Source organism: Taeniopygia guttata, chromosome 12 (genome assembly GCF_048771995.1).
Source record: "Taeniopygia guttata chromosome 12, bTaeGut7.mat, whole genome shotgun sequence".
NCBI classification, from domain to species: Eukaryota; Metazoa; Chordata; class Aves; order Passeriformes; family Estrildidae; genus Taeniopygia; species Taeniopygia guttata.
In genome coordinates, this window is record NC_133037.1 from 2,818,499 (window position 1) to 2,836,999 (window position 18,501).

The following is an 18,501-nucleotide window of genomic DNA, read 5'->3' on the forward strand; positions in this document are numbered from 1 at the left end:
GGATCTTACAGTAATGCTGGAGTCATTTTCAAACTTTGGTCAAGAATATTACAGAGGTAGCTTAAGTTTCTCTCAAGGATTACATCTCAGATTTTATTGAATCATTATGTAGTAAAATATAAATAAACAAAAGTCGAGGATGAAAAACTGGCCTTTTTTTTTTAGTAAATAGAAGCAGTGAGGGGGCTGTGTGGGATGCACCAAGAAAAGCCTGGAGATCACAGAGGTGTTTGATCTGTATTTTTTTGCAGGAATTCAATATCTGCTGACTTTCCTTCAACAATGTCCTCTGTCTCGTGGCCATGTGACACTCAGCTCTTGAGCACATGGACCTCAAGGTTCTCAATACGAGAGTTTATTCCAAAATACTTTATATTTTGTTGAAGAGTTTGAGGGAACCAAGTAGAAAAGCTCTAGCAGTGAGAAATTATAAAGGAAATGAAAGTTTGACCATTACACCATGACTTTTAAAGCACTGCTACCTCCCCTGTGGGTGGCTGATATTGAAGGAAGAGATTTTAAAAGAATGTGGTTCAAGTGTTAAAATCTATATACCAAACTGCAAATGATTGCCCTGTTTTTATTATTCACATTATGATTCCCAAAACACCATTTTTTCCTGGTGCTTTAATTATTTTCTCCACCGAGTCTTCCAAAGGTTCATTTGAGGCTTGTGAACCTAAGAAACTTTTTTAATAAAAGAAAGATAATCAGTGAGCAAGATTGTTTTGCAGGGCTGATTCTCTCAGGTATTTCCAACACCAGTGATAAACCCTACAAGTTCATCTGCAGAAAATGTGAGTTTAGCCAGAGTCCAGGATAAGCACTAAACCCACCTGGAATTGCCTGTAAAACCTGACAGATGATTCAAACAGATAAAACTCTCCTTTCTAAACATGCTGGGTGTGAGAATCCACAAACCTTCCATTGGGATTACATTTGGGAAGAAATTCCTCCCTCTGAGAGAAGCTGGCACAGGGTGCCCAGAGCAGCTGGGGCTGCCCCTGGATTCCTGGAGTGCCCAAGGCCAGGCTGGACATTGGGGCTGGAGCAGCCTGGGACAGTGGGAGGTGTCCCTGCCATGGCAGGGGTGGAATGGGATGGGTTTTAGGGTTCTTTCCAACCAAAACCATTCTGGGATTGTGATGGGACATCAGCGCTGCTGCCCCAGAATTTCTGATGCTTCAGATTTTAGCTTTTGTATATTTTTCACATTCTGTGCTGCTTTAGTGTGTGGGTCTGGGATTTCTATCAGGGGATGCTGAGCTCTCTGCACAGAGCAGGGAGACAAAACAATTCCTGCTCCAGCTGGGCACCAAGGACAAATGATCCAAATCTCAGCCCAGGAGCACAAACACCGTGGGCTGGAGAGAGAAAAACAAGCAGGGTGGGACTGCCTGGGCTAAAGCTGGAATGGGACAATGAACTCCAAGGTGCCAATGGAGCAGAACTGATCCCAGGAAGAGCCCCCGGGAGCGCTCGTGCATTTTGGGACCATTTTGGTTCATTTGGGTGCAGCCCTGGCTGGGCTCTGGTGCTGCCCAAGGTGGATCCATGGAGGAGATCCTTTAATAAATCCCTGCTTTATTCTTTAGCTCTGTCCAGGTCTCTTTTCTAGAGCAGGCTGCACAGAGCATCAGATGCACGTGCTGCAGGTGAGAGTGTGGCCACCCTCCCTCCCTCCCTGGGAATACCCTGGGATTTGGATTGGAATTGGGATTGGAATGGGATTGGAATTGATTGGGATTGGGATTGGGATTGGGATTGGGATTGGGATTGAGCAGAGCCCCTGGCTGCAGTGGAGGTGGTGTGGCTGAAATGAATGTCAACAGGGGACACGCACAGGCATCGAGGGGACTGTTGGCTTCATAGTGTGCTAATTAAAAAATATTCCCCTATTGTACCTTACCCCACTCCTATAACCAATTTACTCTGCAGAACTGATTAGCATACTAATAGCCTTCCCTCCAGCTCACAGATAGAACTCCAGTTGAGAATATCCATTAAATCTGAAGTTATACAACCTGTGAGGTACAATAAGAGAAGGAAAACTTCTTAAAGACTTCCTTTGGAATGAGTTTACTTTGTTACCAATTTCTGCTTTCCAGCTTTAGTTCTCAATGCTCACCTAGCAGCAGTTCCCAGTTGTGGAGTGCTCAATTCAATACTTAAAGACAAAGACATCTTTCATCATGCACTTCCTTCCTGAATTAACTCTTAAATTTGACTTCTCTGTCTCTTTATCTGATTTCCCTTTTCTCTCTGTTGTCTTTACTTTTCCTCTTTTCCCAAGGTGTGGAAATGTCTGTGCCATTCTTCATCACTTGCACAAAGCCCTGCGCCTCTTCTTCAGCAGGACTCAACCCTGGAAGTGTTCTCAGCGAGGAATACACTTCAAAAAGAGCAGGACTGTGTGAAATTTTGCTATCAGTGCTGCTTCCTGGAAATCCCTGTTTTCTAATTGTTTTACACACACACACACACACAAAATCCCAAAGAGAAGAGAAGAGAAGAGAAGAGAAGAGAAGAGAAGAGAAGAGAAGAGAAGAGAAGAGAAGAGAAGAGAAGAGAAGAGAAGAGAAGAGAAGAGAAGAGAAGAGAAGAGAAGAGAAGAGAAGAGAAGAGAAGAGAAGAGAAGAGAAGAGAAGAGAAGAGAAGAGAAGAGAAGAGAAGAGAAGAGAAGAGAAGAGAAGAGAAGAGAAGAGAAGAGAAGAGAAGAAAAGAAAAGAAAAGAAAAGAAAAGAAAAGAAAAGAAAAGAAAAGAAAAGAAAAGAAAAGAAAAGAAAAGAAAAGAAAAGAAAAGAAAAGAAAAGAAAAGAAAAGAAAAGAAAAGAAAAGAAAGAAAAGAAAAGAGAAAAGAAGGAAAGTTTAACACAGCTTTGACACAACTTGACTCCAAACAATCAATATTTTGATGCAAATGTTCTCCAGTAACATTCAAGCTACAGTTTTTTGGATCCTGTGTTCATTCTCCATGGCTAATCTGAGATGTAGTATCACCAGGATTTCACTCAAGGAAATCCTTATGGAATTCTGCTTGTAGGAGCAGGTCTCAGGAAAGCAGCTCTTCTACAAGAGCTGTTTGGGAGGTTGGAGATGCCCTTTTGAAGTCACCCAGCTGCTCACAGGAACCTGAAACACTCAACATGCCCATCTCTGTAGCAGGTTGAACCATGGTGCCTTTGGCAAAATTCCCCCAAAGCTCCAGACGTCACCAAGCCTTGGCAAACTCCACTGGAAGAGCAAAAGTTGTAATACAAAAATGTATCTCAAAGGACCATCACAGTCAGACAACACTTCCTTCCTTCAGGTAGAAGATAAAAAGATGTAAAAATATGAATGCAAAGAGATATTTTGGTTAAATGGGTTTCAATTATTCTATGATATTCCCATATTCTATGGGAAGGGTGCAGCTTCCTCTGACAAGGACAGCAGAGACAGACTGAGGCAGAAGTGTTGGCAGGGACTATCTAATAACCAGCTCCCTGATGTGAAGGCAATATCCTTTTACTTGTAGTGAATAAGTGTCAAAATACCTGCTTGCTGAATAACATAAATTGCATGGAGTTATAAAATTCAAAATAGACTGGAGTTTGAAAATCTCTTTTTTTCTGCCAAACTCTTCTAATCCCTTCGTCTTGACACAGCAATGCTTTGAGAAACCTCTGTGGCCCTGCCTTTAGCTGTAGGGGCTAATATAGAAATAATCTACCTGTAATTAAAAAAGATAGATATCTTCCAGCTCAAAGATTACAGCTCATTACTTCCCTTGGTCTCATGTGCAAACCCTCTCATCTATCTTGTCAAAAAATGTAATCCAGGAGCCTTTCCTCTTTGAGAAGCACAAAGGTTTTGCAGAAGGACACTTGATGGGAAGAAGAGTTTGTGTTTGAGAGAGAGGGAGAGGAGGTTCTGCCTCCTCTCAAGGTGTCACTCCTTAAGCACCTGGCCAAGGAGTGACACCGATCACCTTGGGCTGCTTCCAAGGAAATCTGGCTGAGGTCACTTTGTCACCAGCTCAGCCTGTTGTTCTGCAGAACGTGGTAACAAATAGGATTTCTCATGACTTTATTGCAAGGAAAAGTAGGAGCTGAGGAGAGTTCAGGGCTATGTGTCCAAAGAGGGGCTTTGAACTCAGGCAGGTTGTTCTGAAATGCCTCCAGTTGCCTCCTGCTTCCCAACGGGGTAAAAATCTCCCTAATGGATTATTGAGAAGTTTGGAGCAATCTGGTCTAGCACAAAGTGTCCTTGCCCATGGAAAGGGATGATCTTTAAGGTATTTTTAAGCCCAAGCCTTTCCATGGTTCTTTGATCAATTTAAAACAAGAAATTCCAAAGCAGAGCTGGGCAATGGAAGTTTCAGCACATGCTTTACAAACTGTGGTTTCCAAACAAAACCCCCACAAATCACTTGACACATCTCCCACCATTGTGCACAGATCCATTCAAAAGAAAAAGAAAATCATAGATAAAAAAGTGATCTTAGGGAAAAATACATCTTGGTCTGGTTCTCATGAAAAACTTAATTTAGTGGCAGTCTACTACGAGTAATCACACACTGAGAGTTGTTGTGAAGGGCAGGGCACCTTGACAGCCAAGGACTGGAATAAGGCCTCAAAATGGTGATGATAAAGAGAAGATTTTTTTTTTAAAAAAGGTTCAGGCCTCAGTTGACCAGCTGATGGAAAGGTGTGTCCCTGGGGAGTAAATATAAGAATCTGTTACTAGAATATAGCAGGAGAGAGTAAAAAAATTAAGACTTTTCTATTTTTCAATGTGTTGAGGCAACTGTTAAATTTTATGAGGCTATCTTGTGAAACTGTGCTCTGCTCCTCCTGTGTGTCAGTCTCCAGCTCGCCCTCACTGTGCTCCACTGACAAATCAGCATCATTGGAGCTCATTTGGAGCATCTTTAGCAAGGCAGAATGGATGGGAAAATAAAATAAGTTGTGCTCAGGGAAGAACAGTGGCACATGAGATGCTCAGGAATTATATCCCTGTTAAGGTTTTGTGTGAGCTGGGGCAAAAGGTCGCGGTGGAATGTGTGAAGCAAACCCAGTGAAAAGTCTCCTGGGCTCCCGGTGCTTCAACATGAACAGCTTAACACACATAAAAAGCTGTGAGCTCCTTGAAGTGCTCCCAATCCTTAACTCTGGGCTGAAATTGTGCCTGGGTGATCAATTCCTAAGCACACAGCTCTTACCCTTTAATGGGGAGAGCAGGGAAGGGGTTAAAATGCAGATCCCTGCTTTTGGGGAGGCTGTGTGGGGACAAGGTACCTTTTAACCTCTGCTCCCAGTGTCTGTTTTCCACTGAGCAGAACACTCAGGGATGTGATGGAGAAGGAATTAGAAAAAATGAAGGACTTTTAAGGGAAGCAGGTCTGTTAACAGGGTCTGTTCATAAGTAATGAAAAGGGATAAAGTGACCAGAAACTGAGTGGCAGAGCTGAACTAAGGAGGGAAAATGGATTCCTACAAAAATCCCAGAGAGTCTCCTTGAAATATTTTACATTAAATTGGTTTTAAAATGAAGGAGGGTAGATTAGATTAGAGATGAGAAGGAAATTCTTGGTTGTGGCTGCCCCTGGATCCCTGGCAGTGCCCAAGGCCAGGTTGGACACTGGGGCTGGAGCAGCCTGGGACAGTGGGAGGTGTCCCTGCCATGGCAGGGGTGGCACTGGGTGGGATTTAAGGTCCCTCCCAACCCAAACCACTCTGGGACTGTAAGAGCATTTCACTTACATAACTGTTGATTATGAATCCTATAAAGAAACGAAATAAAAAATTTAAAGTTTTTAAATACCTTGAATTTTTAGGCCAGTTTTTAATTTTGAACATCTTATTTCCCACCCAACTACCTGATTTTAAATGTTTGAATTCAGCAAAGAGCTTCCCAGCAGTGTCAACTTTCAGCCTAGAATGAAAAGGTCCAAGATATGAGTTTGAAATGCAGCCAGAGGATTCCTCAATTGTTCTCATGACAAGTTAAATGTATTTTAGGGGAGAAAAAAAGCTCAAATGTTGTTTTCAAAACTATTTTATCCTTTATACTTCAAAAAGGTTCAATTAAATGTCCATTATGGTAGCAAGTAATATGCCATTTTGTTCTTGAGAGGTTGACATTCATCATATGGTACTTTTTTTCCAATAATCAAAATAATTGAATGTATTTATTTGCTGTTTAATAAGGATTTTTTAGAAATCAACATAAAAAAAATTACCACTGCTTCTTCCTACAAGCACAACATTTTATATGCCAAAGTATTTATGATTTATGCTGTAATTAGAGACATTTTGAAGAAGATAAACAGTCAGGGGTCTAAGGAGAGGAGCAGCTCTTATGAGTACTCTGTATTTTCAGCTGTTATCAATGTCTTGTTTCCAAATAGAGGAGGAAGCACAAGATCCCAGCAAGGAAACTGAGTAAATGGTTGCAGAAATCTGTGAGGTTCTGAGGTTTGCAGGCAATGAGAAAAAGGTGAATTTTTTGAAGATTCAGAGCTTTTTGTGGGCATTTATCCACAGATCCTTCCAGACTCATCCAAGATCACTGAGGAAGATGAGTGATGGTGGCTGGAGACACCTCCTATTTCTTATTTCAAAAGAAATTGGAAATTACCAATACTACCTTTTTTTTTTTTTTTGGAGGGGGAGGAAAATAAGGAGTTGTGAAGTAATGACCTAAAACAATGAGGAAGAACCTTCACTGCTGCACCAAACTTTTGTTTTTGTATAAAGTCTGAGATCTGTGGGACTTCCTTGGCAGCAGCCTCCAGGCTCCTTCCCAATCAGCAGGTAAATTTGGGATGTGGACAGAAATGAAACCACATCTTGAGGAATTCCGAGCAAACCCCACTCCACCTCTGTCATCTTCAGCATGAATTTGATAATTTCTGCTCAGATGGGAAGAATGACAATGGCTAAATAAATGCTTGGGTGTTTTTTGAGGATTTCCTTGGGAAAGTCATGATTTTTGAATTGGTTTTGTTTTGCTTTTAGGGGGGAAAGGGAGTGATTTCTGTGGGCAATTGGTGTGAATGTGGTTTGTTTCTGTCATTTTGCACTTTCAGCATGAGGGAACTGTTTTTAAAATTTATGGAAGTGAGAGGAAGTGATATTATTTCAGTAGCGGACTGAGGGCACACCTGACCTAAAAATAAAAGATTTCTTTCACTATAACCACACTGAGTGAAGCTTAGGAAGGATATATTCCATATCCAATCTCCAGCTGAATATTTTTCCAGTTTATAGATTAAAAAGACCTTTTTTGTGTATTTAATGACCCCTAAGGTGAGCTAGCATAGGTATGTAGCACTCCTAGCAGGATATTGAGTATGAAAGACAAAATTCCACCAACTAAAAAATGTCAAAATTCTTTCAACAAGATCTGACATTGATGTGATTGAAACCATCCTCTGTATGAGAGCAGGAGGCTTTATTTTTTCAGGATGCAGTTAATGTTTCAATTTTTTTTTTTTGGTTTTGTGCAGGCATGAAAGGGAAGGTTGTATTCTCTCTGTAAGATTGACTTAATTTCATTTTTCTCTTGTGTCTGTTTCCCTCGGATTTGGCTGCTTTCATATTTCACTGTATGATTCTGAGGCGAACAAAGGCTGTAAACTGCATATGGAAGGAGTGATAAAAAACAAGCATGATGTTTGCAGGGAATAATCCCTGCTGAATAATCACTGTACACCTTTGATTGGAAAGGCAGCCTCTGCTGGGGGGAAATGTGTGGAAAGCTCTGCAAGGTAGCATGGAGAGATGGGATTATGTGTGACATTTTCAGGCTTTTTTCCCACTGAAATATGTTTAAATACCAGATTATATCACTGTACTTGAAAATATATATTTACAGATAAAAGTATATGATTGTATAAAGAATTCAATTGATGATTGTTGATTATTTGGCACCAGACTGTGGATGGGTGAAAAACTCCTTCTGCTCCTCCCATTTCTCTCCCCTTTCACTCTCCTCTTCCTCCCATTCTTGACTCAATTATATTCTGAATAATTACCAGGAATAATTAACCCTTCTGTGTTTTTTATAGGAGACATTTGAAGGGTTTTTCTTTGATCCTTTTCTTTGGTGCAGCTGACAAAATTCAAGGAGGGGAAAAAGGTAATTTTACCACTGGCAGTTGGGGAGTTTAACCCAAAACAGGCACCACTTCAGGAAGGAAAGAAGGTTTTTTATTTGGTTTTCTTGGTTTTTGGGGTTTTTTTTAAATTCATGAATCTTCTCTCCCTCTGCGTAAGCACTGAATACAAATTTGGTTTATTGGCCATTTCACAGCTGTTGATGAAAATAGTTCATATTTAACTGCAAATGGGCTTATTTGGAGGAGATTCACTCACAAGAATAGTCCGGGTTTCTCCCAAGTCAAATCCTGAAAACACATAGGGAATTCAGTGGCACAGTGGATAATTAAAATAATGCATATGCCAAGTTCTTTCCAATGTAAAGACAGAGGAAGGGAGCAAAGGAAGAGGGTGGATAAAAGGTTAATTAAAAGTCAAGTTGTGTCTCATACAACATCAGGCACAGAAGAAAAGCAACAAAAAACCAAGAGGATAAAACAAAATAATAGCATAGAATTATATGAAAAATAAAAAATATTTTTTAAAATTATAAAAAGAAAAGTAGGAAAAGAAAGGAAGTTTTCTGTAGATATTAATATGAGGAATAGAACATGTTTCAAATGCATGTGGAAGAGCCCAATAAAGTAGAAAGCCAGGCCTCCAGGAGACAGCCAAATGAATTTATTGACTGAGGAAGCAGCCCTTGATAAATAATTAAAGAAATTATTTGCTTCATTGTTCTCTGGGGAGCTCGGGGACAGCTGCTGGCAGCTGCTGTTCATCTCCAGGCTGCCGGAGGCACCCCAGGGTGGGGCAGCAGCCGCAGCTCCTCAATTTGGGCCTCTGCCACGGCAGCGTGGACGGAACCAGGCCCGGTTCTGGGCTTTGTGTGGTGGAAACATCCATCCTCCAAGCCGAGCTGCCAAAGAAAGGCTCAGCAGTCTCTGCTGTCTGGTCTCAAGGCAGTTTATTGCAAGTTATCTAAAAGATTTTCTCCTGGAGCTGCTGTGGTTTGCTCACAGCTCAGGCAGAGGCACACACACACCCTGACATCCTCTCTGACTCCCGACTGCTTCTTCTCTCCCCCTCTGCCCAGGGCTGTGCTGTCTTTTATATGGTACATTACGTGTTACATGGGTACAGTTTGTCCCCAATGCCTATTACCTATATTAAATGGTGCTTTTCTATCTTTTATATGGTACATTACGTGTTACATGGGTACAGTTTTTCCCCAATGCCCATTACCTATATTAAATGGTGCTTTTCTATCTTTTATATGGTACATTACGTGTTACATGGGTACAGTTTTCCCCAATGCCTATTACCTATATTAAATGGTGCCTTTCTGCTCTAAACCAATCTGGGAGTGCCAACATCACCAAGAACATGGAGGTAAGGAAGGAGAAAGAGGGAGGACAGGGCAGGCCCAAATCCCTCCATCTTAAACTTCTGACCCCCATGTACAAAACCAAAACCCCCCTGTACAGCACTCAAAAATTCTTCCCTCTACTTTGTGGCCACTTCTACTATAATATCTGGACTTTTGTGACTTCTTGTTCTTCCTGCAAGGTTGGTAAATCATTCCATGGCTCAAACCCAAAATCACAGCTGTTTCCAGCTGCCTGCCAGGGTCTCAAATGCTTCTGAGCTGGGCCTGGAACCTCCAAAAATGTCTGAGGGACATTTTGAGTTCCAACAAAATGTGGACGCTTTCTAAGTGCCATCAAGTTGGACGAGTCAATTGAAACTCTTATATTGGAGGAAAAAAAAAAAGAAAGAAAAAAATTCTCCTTTCTTCATTTCTGTGAGCTAACGAGCAGAAATCTGAAAAATAAAATCCTCGAGGGCTGCAGCAGCTGGGGGATTTTATCTGGATGAATAGCTTGAGGTTAATGTGAGGCTCCTTCATAGCCCTTCTTGACCTGCTACCTTTGAATTAAACTGCATTTTGCTGTCACTGTGATTTAACTTTCTGTTGGTTGCCTTATGATTTAAGAATACACCTGAAAATAGAGCTTGTAAGAAGAACTTGGATTTCAGCTGAGTTGCTTAATATGTTGATAGCAAAGTCTACTCTACCCTGACTTTTCTTCTTTTGGGGAGTCCTTGTTAAAAGCCATTCCATTATATTCTAGTCTAAAAAGCCTTTGAAAGGCCAGGAAATAATAATGTACTGCTTGCAGAACTGGTGGTTGGAGATGTATTGAATTTGCTGTGTAAATGCACAGCATCATTAGCTGCAAAAGAGAAACAGGGAGGGAGATTTTCAGTGCCAGAGGATATCTGGGGTCATGAGGCAGGGATGCCTTAGAATATATCAAAATTGAAGCACATCAGGTATTCTTGGGCAGAAATACAAGGCTTTTCCTGAAAAGAAACCTCAGTGTCTGCCCCCCAGCCTGCAGAAAGACATGGAACTGGCACAGGAGGAAGAGAAAAGTGTAAGGAGAGGGTAAAGACTCTGTGCTGCCCTTGTTCGAAAATGTTTGCCTCTTCCTTTGCTGTTCCATTTGCTCTCAAAATCCCTTTGCATTTTTCCTGATGGGAAAAATGATGATGTTAGATCAGAGAGCCAAGCTCAGCCATGCTAAAACATTAACAGAGAGGACAGAGAATGGTTTCTCTCTGCGGTGAGAGCTCTGTGTGCTCATGCAGAGCAGGGTGCAGAAATCCAGAATTTACCACAGAGAGTTTTCCCTCTGCAGGGTGAAGCTGCTGAGTGGTGGAGCACAGCACTGAGCTGAGCCAGATGTGTGGGATTGTCTTCAGCAGAGGAAAATAAATTGGTGCTGGCCCTTTCCCTGTGCTTCCCACTTCATCTGCCTGCCTATGTTCCATCCAGCAACGGGATCTTCCCTGGGCTGGGGCTGTGCAGGAAAATATCATCAAAATAGCATCACCTGTGGGCAAATGCATCAGATATTCCTCCAAGTTCACACTTTTGGTTCTCTAAAGTCTGCACTTGGTGTTAAATCTTCTGGCCTGCGTTCTTGTCAGCACTCCAGGTGGTGACCCAGGGCTGGGAGGGACAAGCAGCAAGGGGAGATGGCACAGCCCAAATATTGGGAGATGTTTGACTGGTGACACACTTGGCAGTCTGCAATCTACTGGGGTAGGGCACTAATTGTGCTGGAAATGGAGTTAAAGAGCCTTCCTGGGCATGCTGGAACACCAGTGACACTGGAAATGCCCCATAAATCTCCCTGAAGACCAACTGGAACAAAAGCTGGTTTGCTCTTCAGTGTTTGCTGGCATTTCTTCCTGAGGGGAAAGAAAGATAAATCCAGCTTCTCTAGAAATGCCCTTGGTCTCAGGAAGCTGAAGATGCCAGGGCAGAGTTGAAAGTCAAGCCCTGGATGTTTTGCCTGAGGTAAACAAGACAGAACAAGAAAAATCTCCACTGGGGACATACCAAAAGAATGGCTTGAGATGATAAAGAAATTAAAAAGAACAGGGTTTTTTACCTTTTTCCAAGCAAAAAAAAAATCCTATAATAGGAGTACCTGAACCCTTGCAGATGTGCCAGCCTCAGGAACACCCTGAGGTGGATGGGGCACTGCCCACCCCACGTCCACATCTCACTTCACATCAAGGGAACAGGAGCTAATGACCTGAGCATCCTTTCTCCTTCTCATTCCCTTCTCACCAGTGCAGCCAGGTGAGTTAAAAATGCCTCCTCCCAATGCTGTTCTGTTTCATTTTCTTCTCTCTCAGGTCTAATCTAACTCAATACCTACTATTTAATTTCAACAAGACTGTGCAATGTTTCCTTTAAAAATCGTGGCTTTGTTCCACAGCACTTCATTACAGGATCTGGGTTGCTCAATCCCTTTTCCTTTTGTGTCTTTTCCTTGTTTTATCCTCCTCTTGCCTCTCCTGCATTGACACTGGACAATAACAAATATACAGAGCATACAAAACAAAACACTTTTTTCCATTTGTGCCTCACCCAAGGCAGGGCAGCTTTTCCCTTCTGCTCCTGCAGTGTCCAGGTGTCACCTGAAAAACCAAAAGTAGGAAGAAGCTGCACAACAGTATTTGAGTTGGTTTTTTTTTTTCAACTGTTGAGATGTGAGTAAAAAACCCCTGTAAATATCTGTTCTGAAACTTGTAATTCACCATTCTGGCTTTGCTTTACAACTGAACTGAGAATCGGAGAAGAGGATTTTAATTTTTTTTTTTTTTCTACTGTTGATACTCAGGAGAATTTTCCACTTTGTCACTGAGCTGTTCAGCCACTCAGCAATGAGCTCAGGAGGGGAAGAGCTCTGCAGCCAGATAGATGAGATGAAAATGTTGCCATCATTGCACTGTATTAAACAAGCTCTATGATTACACTTGCTACAGTTCCTCTCTGGATTTAATGGAAAACTTTATATTGATGGAATGCCTGATTAATAGGGATTTATAACAGAAGCTCTGTTAATGTGGAAAGCATATAAATCTCATATATCTGTATCTATTGCCTGTCTTTACAAGATTATTTTCACTTGGTTCAGGCTTTAACTCCAGTAGGAAACAACTCTAGTGCACAAAAATCCAATGGCTGTACTGAGAATGCAGCAGGGAAATTTGCAACTTGTGTTTTTCAAAAGCTCTCGAGTTGAATGGAATGAACAGAAACCAAAGCAATGTTTATCCCCAGCTTTGGGGGGTGTCAGATTTAGCAGCTTCAGGAGGAGGTTTTGGTGAGGAAGGGCTCTCCCTGCCACTCCTACAGCCCTTTGGCTCACCCTGAGTCTCTCCAAGCAGGTGAGGCTGTGACACAGGGTAAATTGTTCAAATCCTTAAATTTTTCCCACACTTTTTCCCCCTTCACAGCTTTTCCTCCTGTAGAGCCACCCGTGGATTTACGCTGGCATAAAACAGCTCTTTACACTTCTCTCTTCCTCCTGTGCCAGTTCCATGTCTTTCTGCAGGCTGGGGGGCAGAAAATGAGGTTTCTTTTCAGGAAAAGCCTGATATTTCTGCCCAAGAATACCTGATGTGCTTCAATTTTGATATATTCTAAGGCATCCCTGCCTCATGACCCCAGATATCCTCTGGCAGTGAAAGTCTCCCTCCCTGTTTCTCTTTTGCAGCTAATGATGCTGTGCATTTAGACAGCAATTCAGGTGGGATTTTTGTCTTGACTCCTCCAGTTTTGCATCTCCCCAGCTCCTCCAGGCTTTGGGATGGATTTGGGATCAGCCTGGATGGCTCCTGCTCCTCTGAGAGCCTTCCAAGCCCTCAGAGCCCAGCAAGGCACAGCTGGGTGCTGCTATCACTGTCTATCTGGGGGCATTTGGGTGTTAAAAGCTTCTGATTTCATGTTCATGCCAACCAGGCACTTGCACCAGAGCTACTTGTATATAGAAAGTCAATTCACCAGCCAGTGTGCTTGAGCTGTTTCATTTTCCAGCCCTTTCTGTCTTCTAGATCTGAGGTTCAATCTGATTTTATAAACCTTGCTGGAGCTTCCCTGAATCCAATCTGGGCCAGATCCATACGTGTCTGAAAGCAGGGCTGATGGAAAGGAAGAAAAATCAAACACAAATTAATAAAGTTTTCAATTTTCAATTAATTGCATATTTTATTGATAGGAACAGAAGGAATCCACATTCCTGCTAAGGCTTTTTGGTCTGGCATATTGGGGTATTGATCAGTGTTGATGAGAGGAATAGTTGCCTTTGGGGGAGATTGGCTGAATAAAGATTTCGGTGCTGGGCTCTCCAGCACTTAAAATGTTCCATTACTCAAGATCATGGAGTATGAAGATTCTTGCAGAGGATGTGTTTTGCACTGAAATGAAATTGAAACATATATCCTGGGCAAGAGATGCCTCAGACTACACTGAAATAAATACATTATAGGGAGACAGAGTTCCTATTGAGACAGGTAAATGCCTTGCCTATTAAAACATGACATATTAAATCAGGTACATCACTGGTAAGCCAGAGTTCCAGGCAGTGCTTGGCCATAAATTTCTTTCTAAAAGACAATTTTGCCTTGCAAAATGTAAAGCTGAAACCTTCTTTACTTCAGACAAAACATTTGGGGCAGAATAAGACAGCATTGTCAAAGTGGAATCCTAAATTAAGGGATTTACTGATTAGGGTTTGGTTCAATGTCCCTTCTTTAGTCCGACTGGTTTGCATGTGAAGAACATAAACAGTTGCAGTGTAAGAGAAAAGAGGTGTGACATGGAAAAGAAAGAAAAAAGGAAATGAATTCTTGGCCATGAACTGAGTTTTATTCATGAAAATATTTACAAATTGGTTTCGAGCATTTGGGATTCTTTGAAACCTCAATTTCTTCTCCTTTTCTTTTCCTGAAGATGTGTGTGTAACAGGAAACAAATGTAGGACAATTATGCCAAATATAAAATTCTTTTGCAATTATTACAGGCACCAAAAAAAAAAAAAAAAAGGTGCTATTTTAAAAAATCAGCTCTCATTTTTATCTAAATGCTGATGTCTTAAATTCTTCCAGCACAAATATGCAGTCAAATTTTTTGCTGTAGTTTTGGAAAGTCTATCCAAGTGTCTAAATTAATACCCATTATTTCTTTCAAGTGCCACTTAAGTGAGGTTGAGAGCAGTCTGAGGCAAACACTTGAGGAATCTGGGTGTCTCTCTGTCACTCAAAGTTAATGTGTTTGCAAAGAGATGGAGCAGCTCGCTGATTTGTTCCCAAATATATCCCCACAATCCACCTTTTCCCTTCTCTTTTTCTATTACCAGACAGTGGTGCAGTGCAATATTTGGTGTGGCAAGAGAAGGAAATGTTCTCTCCACACTGCCTTCTCCAGGGTTTGGGTTTTTTGGGTTTTTTTGTCACCCAGCTGTGAGGCACAGCTGATATTGGGAACCACACCACAGAATTCCTTGTCCTGAAGAGAAATCCTTCATAGGATCAGCCTTTAAAATACCCCCCAACTGGGACAGAATTAGCAGAATATTCAAATTCCATCTTTATTTTGTTGATCTCACTCGTTTAAAAATTTTTTTAAAAAAAGTTTTCTTTCCTTTCCAGTGCTCATTGAAGTGCAGCCACTGATATTCCAAGCCTTCCCTGTCCCGGAGATAAATCCTTCATAGGATCAGCCTTCAAAATACCCCCAGACTGGGACAGAATTAAGAGAATATTCAAGTTCCACCTTTATTTCATTGGTCTTACTTGTTTAATTTTTTTTTTTTTAAGTTTTCTTTCCTTTTCAGAGCACATTGAAGTGCAGCCACTGAAATTCCAAGCCTGTTGTCTCGTAAAGAGGATGAAGGAAAACTCTCCAGCTCCTGCTGGCTGAAAATTAATGACAGCTGTAGCATTATTTTACTGGAAGCAGGATCAAAGTTTGTAAAAACATTTTGTTGCTTTTATACTTAATAAATATTATTTAATGCTGCAGTATCGTGCAGGAATATCCCTAAAATAAGACAGGAAAGGTAATAATGTCCTAAGCAGTTGGAATAACAAGAAACAGGGGAGATAAGAAGCTGAAGGAGGGTTTTGAGGCAGGTAACCACAATGAAGATAATTAAAGATAAAAGACCCCACACCTAAGACAGCCTTTGCTTGCCTGTTCCTGCCAGTGCTCGATCCCTCAGAGATGTAATTCAGAAAGAGCCAGGATGAAATCTGGCGAGGTTGGGATTGCAGCAGTGAGACTGAGTGATGTGCTGCCTGTCTGCTTCTGGCTCCCCGCTCAGAACTCACCGTCTGCTCTTGCTTGCACATGGAATATTTTCTTTCCCAAGGCTTGCTGGCAGCATTACACATGCACCTCGTGTCACTGGACTGCCTCTGCTTTGCTTCTCCTCCTCCTGCATCATCTCTCATATTCCAAGTAAGATTATTTTGAGGTCCAAACCACAGGGCAGAAATCAGCTCCCATTCCCTCCAGTCAGCATTAGTGCCTTCCTCAAGCACGAGCACACATTCCTTGTTCAAGTTTGGGGTTTTTATGCTTCTACAAACTGGTGGAAATACCTGAGGGAGGTAAAGCAGCTCTGTAATAATCAAGGTTGCTCAGAGACACAGTGGTGGAGCAGCCAGTGCTTCCTTCTGGGATCTGTCTCTGCTGCTCCCAACGTCCCGAGACACAAACATCGCTTCCCATCACTGCATTTTTATTATTCTGTGGGCGTCTGCTCAGGTGCAACATGCAGAGAGGATGCACTGAGAGGTTATAACTCATTTTCAGAGCCAAAGTCCTGCTTTTAATCCCATATCTGCAGGATCTGTGTGTACGTGCCCATGCAGTGCATATTTAATATCCTGTCTAAAGTCCATAGCCAGGAGGACAGGCTGTCAACAGTTGAACTAATCGAAGGCTCAGCTTTCACTAAAATTCCTCTGAAGTTTGGGTCACCTTCATTTCACATCAGTTCTTCCCTAACCTGAATATAGCTCTGCTTAATTACAAGTCAGGGCTGTTTGAAGTAGTTGGGAAATTATTTATGCCTGATAGCTGGGATTTCCTAAGAAGCCCGAGAAAGTTGGGCATTAAAATCTAATCAAACTTTAATGGAAACCAGGTACTTCAACACAATGGATAGTTCAAGCTTACAGAAAATCCTCCAGACTACAAACGAGGCCAACAGCTCCAAAATGTGTGCAGGGAGAGCTCTGCCTCCTGCTGCAGATGCCATTGGAAAGATTGAGGTTGTTTTCCAAAATACACAGTGGAGGAAAAGAAGCATATAAACATAATAATGGCAGCCTATGAAAAATAGAGCCAGGGAAATTTCCTTTCACTTTATTCCCAGCAAATGGGGAGAGTGTCAGTAGCTTTTCCCTCAACCCTCTAAGATTGAAATTTACAGGGCTTTTTTTTTATTTTCCAAAATTTTCTGTTCTTTGATCCTAGAGGAATCCTTAATCAAGCAAAAATGACACCTGGATTTACAGTTTCTTCCCCTCCCTCCCCCAGCTTCCTCTTCTTTCTTTTTTGGGTAAGGCCAAGTTTATTCTGAGATGCCTTAGGAAAAAAATCCTGTGTCTGATATTGGGGTTTTTTTGGGGGGTTTTCATCCATTTTCTGGGAGTATTAAGGAGGTACTGGCAAATTTTCTGGCATCCACAGGCAAGACGTGTAAAAATGACCCAAAATGGACATGCTGATGTTGATGTCAATCATTTTTAATGGAACAACTAAGGTCAGTGAAATAACTCAGCAGAATGGCTGTAATGTTTTATTACTCTCACGGTCAGGTATAATCTTAATTTCAAATGTGAAAGAACATATAGCAGTTAATGGAAAGGGTCTAATTCTTGCTCCATTAGTTTTACCTCACTGAGTTAACAGAAATCAGCTGATCATTTACCTTGGGATGCAGAGGGAGATGGTCCCAGTCTATATTAATGGAAATGAGGGGAGAATCAGGCTGAAAGTCTGGGGGATTTAAGTAAATTGTTTCTATAACTATTATATACATTTTCATTAATTGTTCTCGGAAGCAGAGCCTGTGTGATAAAATCTTCCCAGTGAGCTTTCCTTACCTGTTCATCTTCTCAGGGTTTGAAAAATAGTCCCCTTCTATTTCCAAACAATGAGCAGTAGTTCAATGTCACAGACAAATGTGGGCTGCAATATTTAGACATAAATTATAACATCCTCCTGTCCTAAATGGGGAGGAACAGGCAGAGTGTTTCCAATTCATTGGAGGTATGATCTGAGTGCATCCATGCTGAATTCCTGATGAGCCCATTCCTCTTCCAGCACCTGTGGTTTTCCAAGAGTTTGGATTGAGCATTCAGATTTGCATTCAGATTTAAGCATTCAGATAAATTCTGTCGAAATCTTTGAATGGGTATTTCTAAACCCACTCGGGTGTTTTTGGAGGAGAGGGTTGAGGCTTTGGAGGAACATGCTCTGAAAGCAAGGAGAACTGGAGATACCAAACCTCCCCCTGGTGTAAATCTGTCAGGCTTCATGGAGTCGTTGGGATTTGTGCAGCTCAAGCCCTGTTATGGTTGGTCTCTATGAAAATGTAATTCTTTAATCGAATATTGTGAAATGCGGTCGAGAACAGAGCAAAGCAGGCTTAAGCTTAATAACAAGGAAAAAAAACTTTATTAAGCTACTACTATTATATTATTATAAAGGAAAAAAAGAAAACACACACATAAATCTAAAATGAAAACCTTTTAAAATATTCCTCCTCCCCCACTAATTTTAACAAACTATAATGAGACACAACTTGGACCCCTAATTAGGTTTCTACCTTTTAGATAATCAATATTCAGCCTATCGAGGGAGAGAGGAGTTTTTCCTGTGCTCCAGACCCTTCAAGAAACACAGCTGCCACATTTTGTGTTTTCATGTCACACATGGCACCGCCCAGAGAAAACGTTTGCCATGGTGACCTTCTCCTTTCCATGCACAGTGCTCTCACCACCAATGCATGGATGGACAGACTGCTTTTAGGATTTTTCT

General features: G+C 41.5%; 1 long non-coding RNA gene across 1 annotated transcript in view; it reads left to right on the forward strand.

Moving 5' to 3' along the window:
• Positions 1-18,041, forward strand: part of LOC121470650 (uncharacterized) — a 34,293-nt gene extending 16,252 nt beyond the window's left edge. The window contains exons 2-3 of the long non-coding RNA XR_012058019.1: positions 8,054-8,124; positions 15,099-18,041. This is a non-coding gene — a long non-coding RNA (uncharacterized lncRNA). The remainder of the gene's footprint in view (positions 1-8,053; positions 8,125-15,098) is intronic.
• Positions 18,042-18,501: the final 460 nt, after the last annotated feature.